The 6,188-nt window shown below is 36.4% G+C and overlaps 1 non-coding gene across 1 annotated transcript; it reads right to left on the bottom strand.

Annotated features, from left to right (window-relative positions):
- Positions 1-4,809: 4,809 nt before the first annotated feature.
- LOC121206745 (small nucleolar RNA R71) lies at positions 4,810-4,916 on the bottom strand. The gene has a single exon (XR_005901921.1). It is a non-coding gene; the product is annotated as a small nucleolar RNA R71 (small nucleolar RNA).
- Between the last annotated feature and the right edge of the window lie 1,272 nt (positions 4,917-6,188).

Here is a 6,188-nt window from a genome sequence, read left to right as displayed (position 1 = left end):
TTCTAGTTGTTCTATTTTTTTCAACTCAAAACTCCTCTTTTCAAAGTCTTATTTTATGATTTCCAAATCAGACAGGATTACTTGTAAGTGTTCTTCTATCAGCCGAGTTTTTTCTTGATTTGACAAAGGGACATTGTCATTGACTCTTTTGCCCTACCACCAATCATATTCGGGGGTTGTCATGGGATTTGCAGTAAACCTTTTCTGTAATGACCCAAATTTTAAGGTCATCAGAAAATTGAATTTTTAGGTTATAATTTTCGTAAAATTAGATTCGTAAATATTTATTAGAAATATTTACGAAGTTAAGTGAGAGGTTAATTAGATTTTTATTAAGTAAATTTAGCTTAATCAAGGCTAATTTAGTGAAAGGACTAGACTGAATATAGTGTAAAAGTTTAATTATAAACTATAGAAAATTCAAGGGATTAAATTAGAAATTTTACTGTTAGAATGTATAATGAATGATATGATGGAAAATGTTACTGTTTCTATATTATAATGATATGATTTGAATACCCTATTAACAGTGTCGGGCTAGTCGGATATAATTGGCATGCCATAGGATTGGAAGTGTTCAAGGATATTCCGACTGTGTGTCGATGAGACACTATAAGTGTCCACTACTGTGACTGTTTCGAATTCGTTCCGAAGAGGTACTCTGTACCTGACTATGACTGTTACTGCTACTGTTACTGTTACCCTACGGTGTATTCTGGTTTCGACCGATGAAGCACTATACATTATCCTCGGTTTGTGGGTTGGATCCGTGTATCCGTCCAGGTCTGAGTTATGTTAATATGCGTAATTGAAAGTACTAAAGACAAAGACTGACTACTATTGATTATGTGACTGTGACTGTTATACAAGTATTGAAAGATATTGAATGATATGAAAAGAATAAAAAGAATTGTTTTAAATACATTTAAGAGCTATAAGTTAGAGGTAAGTGATGAAGTTAATAAGATTATGAAATAAAAGTTATGCTACAATGTATATACATAGCATATTAATTTTTTAAGTATTAGTTTATAGAAATACCACTGAGTGTATACTCAGCGTACGGTATGTTTCCATGCGCAAGTTTAGGCATGAAAGAAAGTTAATGACTCAGCATCCAAGCCAATTCTGGACTCAAAGTGGTGAATACTTATCTTTTGGTAAAATGGCATGTTCCTAAGTTGTTAAGGTGTTCTTTTGTATATGATAGTGTATAAACATGAAAGTTGTTGAAGTATGGTATAAAATATGCATATTTTGAAAGTTAAACTTATATGAGTTTGACTAGTATGATAATGTTGTATAATTTGATATGAATTGTGGTAAAATATTCTTAAGAGGTAATGAATGTAAGAATGAATATTTGCTAAGTTTGAATGGTATAATGAATGATATTTTATTTAGGTACTATTAGTAAATATTTGGGCATGAAATAGATATATTTGGCATGTGAAAATTTCCTTAATCGAAATGAAAAAGGGGTGGTAAATTGGCTTAAATCAAGCCTATATGGTGCCACACGGTCAGGGGACACGGGCGTGCCTTATGGCCGTGTGAGAAACTCAGTAACCTCCTAAATATTTCACAGCCTTGACACACGGGCGTGTCATTTGGCCGTGGGCTTAAGTCAGTAGCTAGCCATGTACCACGTGCCTGCAGCACACGGGCATGTTCCAGGCCACACGGGCTTGTCCCAAGCCACACGGGCGTGTGCCCCTATCTCCAAGAAAATTTTTTCTAAAGTTACAGTTTAGTCCCAAATCACTTCTAAGACATATATTAGGCCTCGTAGGCTCATAATAGGGACTTTATGTTGAAATTTGATGAATATTGATCCAGAATGTAAAGTGTATGACTAGGTTTTATATAAATGTTAGTGTTTAAGTCCAGTAATATCTTATAGCCCTATTCCAGTGACGGCATGGGGTTAGGGGGTGCTACATTTAGTGGTATCAGAGCTAATTGGGTTTAGCCAATTCTAGGATTAAGTCGAGCATGAAATAGAGTCTAGAGGTACATGTCATTATTATGTTAACTTTGAGTCGGGATTGGATGCTGATTTATATACTGATAAATTAACTCTGTTTTATAGTGAATAAAATATGTCTGACGAAAGTATCGAGGGTATCGATCAAGAAATGTACAATAGGTAACCAACCACTGAATACTGGAAGGGATAATACAGAAGTATTTAGAATGATTGCCGAAGCTCTTCAAAGAGCGGTAGGAAGTATGCCTGCTACTACTTCTACCCCTACTACCCGAAGAGCCTCTATTAAGGAACTGCGAAAGTATAGAGCTACAAAATTTTTGGGATCAAAGGGAACTGATTCAACAACAGCTGAAAATTGGTTAGAGACTACCAAGAGAATTTTGAAGCAATTAGAATGCATGCCTCAGGAAAGTTTGGTATGTTTTGTTTCTCTGTTACAAGAGGAGGCTTATATATGGTGGGAATTAGTGATTCAGAATATACCAGAAGAACAGGTAAACTGGGAATTCTTTCAACGAGAATTTCAGAAAAAGTATTTGGGAGAGACATATATGGAAGACCGGAAACAAGAGTTTTTGATGTTGAAATAGAGAGATATGTCCGTAGTGGATTATGAATGGGAATTTCTGAGACTGAGCAGATATTCCATTGAATTTGTACTGACTGAAGCTGACAGATGCAAGCGATTTCTAAGAGGACTGCGAGATGAATTTTGATAAACCGTAAATTATACATATTTTTACCCCATGTTTAATGCATTTTATAGATGATTTCTCATTAGAATTGGTGAATTCGATGCTCCTAATGCTTTAATTTCATGTTTTGTACTCAGGAGAGCAGCAAGAGTCAAAAGGAACCAAAAACGAGCCAAAAAGGGAAAAAATGGACCAAATTGAGAAAATGACACGGCTTAAGCCTTACCACACGGGCAGCTCACACGCTCGTGTCTTTCGAGGGTGTCGACCAAGGCTTTCATGATTCACACGGTCGTGTGCAATTTAACGGATCGAACATGGCCTGGTAATCACGTCACACGGTCGTGTCACACGGGCGTGTCCCTGCTGAGCCCAAGTTAAGTCCAATTCGAAAAAGGCCACTTTAGAGGGTTTTGAGGCATTCCAAAGCCTATAAATATGCACGAGAGGAGGAGAAAAGGGGAGACGAAGAAGAAGGGTAAGGAATTACCCGAAGGAAGCCGATTGATCCATCTTAGAAGTCGGATTCATCATCAAGACTGAAGATCTCTTCTCAATTTCCCTTCAGAAGTTTTGGGTTTTCTTTATGTGTTGTATTCTTTTTTCTTCTGAGATGTTTTCTTATTTAGTTATGAACTAAATCCCCTAAATACCTAAGGGGAATGAAACCTAAGACGAATTTTGTTATTATTTTTTGAATCGTATGATAAATATTTAACTTGTTCTTAATTATGTGTTCTTAATTCTTGTTTTGATATCCCAGGATATTGATTCAAGACACGCTCTTATTCAGAGGAGGAATAGACCCTGTCTAAGAGTACATTTTCCATAATTAAGCGGAGTTGATTGCGCGCCTAGAAATAGGGTGACAAGATTTTGCCGGATTAGGGTGGAACCTAATAAGAGGATCCATAGATCGAGTGAATGCAACCCTAGAGCGTTAATTAGAGAAAAGTCTCGGTATTCAATCTAGGGATTAGATGTTATTAGTCTTGAATAGGGATAATAACATAACTTAGGGATCTCTACGGAGCAAGTTGAATGAATAAATCGTCTGATTCGGAGCTAGAATAACAAGTAAAGTCTAAGTGGATTTTTCCTTAGGTATTGTCTCAAGTCAATCGATTTTGCCAAAAGCAATTCCCCAATTATTTTCTCTATGCGTTCTTAGTTTAAATAATTAGTTAATTAAAACAAACCCTTTTATTCCTAGGCTAGATAATAAAAATATAGTTATTACTAGTACTATTGGTTCCCTTGGGTACGATATCCCGGTCTTGCCATTACTATACTATTGTTCGATAGGTGCGCTTGCCTTTTCGTCGTGATAATAGTTAGTCTAGGTTTGATCTTCATTATAAATATTTATTACTTGTTACGAACCACTGGGATAAAGTTTTTGGCGCCGTTACCGGGGAACTGAAATATTAGGAACACTAAATTTTTATTACTTTAGCCATTTATTTTTCTTGCAATTTAATTTAATTTATTTTAATTTTAGTATTTATTAATTTACTTTTTCTTTCTCTTGGCAGGTTTTTATAGTTTATGACTAGAAGAAACCCGTCAAGACCCTTACTTTTTGACGAAGAAATCGATCGAACAGTTCGTAGAAATCAAAGAGAAATAAGGCGTAGTTTACGATACACAGAAAATGAACAAGAAGACAATACTCAACCTCCAAACAACGAGATGGCTGAAAACCAAGACAATCAGCTGCCTCTTACAATTGCAGCTAATCAAAATCCTGCTCCACGTATTATGTATGACTATGTTAAACCCTCTTTAATAGAAACTGAATCAAGTATAGTTAGACCTGCTATTGCTGCGAATAATTTTGAATTAAAACCTAACACTATTCAAATGATACAGCAGTTTGTTCAGTCTGATGGTTTGCAGGATGAAGATCCCAACACTCACTTAGCAAATTTCCTGGAATTTTACGATACATTCAAAATCAATGGCGTTTCTGATGATGCCATCCGTCTTCTGTTATTTCCCTTCTCAGTGAGAAACAAAGCTAAACAGTGGTTAAACTCGTTACCATGAGAGTCTATCACTACTTGGGAGCAAATGATCGAGAAATTTTTACTAAAATATTTTTCGCCGGCTAAAACGGCTAAATTATGCAATGATATCTCTTCTTTTGTGCAGATGGACTTAGAAACACTTTACAATGTATGGGAGAGATACAAGGATCTACTGAGAAGGTGCCCCCACCATGGTTTACCTCTATGGTTGCAAGTTCAAACGTTCTACAATGGTGTGAATCCCTCGACAAGACAAATGATTGACGCTGTTGCTGGCGGGACTATCAACAATAAAACACCGGAAGATGCCTACGAATTTATAGAGGAGATGTCACTGAACAACTATTAGTGTCAAGTCATGAGAACTAAGCCAACAAAAATAGTCGACGTTTATAACATCGATTCAGTCACCATGCTCTCTAATCAGTGGAACTTTTCAATAAAAGATTGATAGTTTTCTTGGTTCTACGCAGGTACATCTAGTAATGAGGTGTGACTCAAGCGGAGGAGGTGTGCATACAGAATACCAATCCTTCAATCCTACAACTAAAGAAGAACAAGTCAACTATATGGGTAATAATAAATTTAGATCTCAAAATAACCCATACAGTAATACCTATAATGCAGGTTGGAGGAACCACCCAAATTTTTCCTGGGGAGGTCAAGGGAATCAAAAGCCACAAAATCCTCAGGGTTTTCAACAGCCACCTTATCACCAAGAGAAGAAGACGAACCTTGAAGAGATGCTCTCTAAATTCATCTCGGTGTCAGAAATCCGTTTTCAAAATACCAAGACTGCAGTTAAGAATCAACAAGCATCGATCCAAAGACTCGAAACTCAAATAGGCCAGCTGTCCAAACTAATCTCCGAAAGACCATAAGGTAGCCTACCAAGTAATACTGAACCTAATCCGAAGGAACACCTCAATGCAATTAGCACTCAAAATAAGGACGGACTCATTATACCCGAGCCAGAAATATAGCAAAACAACGCGATGAACAAAGGACGAGAAGAGGTAAACAATAATGATCCCAAATAGGTAAGTACGAATCATGAACCTCGTGTCCCATATCCTAAAGCGATAACGAAAGACAGAACAGAAGAACAATTCGGTAAGTTTGTCAAACTCTTAAAGAAATTACATATTAACTTACCCTTTATTGAAGTTCTTTCACAGATGCCCAACTTAGCAAAATTCTTAAAGGAACTTCTGAGCAATAAAAGGAAATTAGGCACTACATCGTATGTGGAACTCAATGCAGTCTACTCAGCTATTCTAAAGAATAAGCTACCTAAAAATTGCAAGCTCCAGGGAGTTTTACAATTCCTTGCATAATTGGTATTTTATCTGTGAATAATGCTTTAGTTGATTTAGGGGCAAGTATAAATGTTATACCCTATAAAATGTTTAAACGACTAGGACTTGGTAAACCCAAACAGACTAAGATGAGCATACAATTGGCTGACAA

The sequence above is a fragment of the Gossypium hirsutum genome, chromosome A01 (assembly GCF_007990345.1).
Source record: "Gossypium hirsutum isolate 1008001.06 chromosome A01, Gossypium_hirsutum_v2.1, whole genome shotgun sequence".
Lineage (NCBI taxonomy): Eukaryota > Viridiplantae > Streptophyta > Magnoliopsida > Malvales > Malvaceae > Gossypium > Gossypium hirsutum.
The sequence above is the reverse complement of the archived record's forward strand: the minus strand, read 5'-3'. Positions and strand labels throughout refer to the sequence as shown.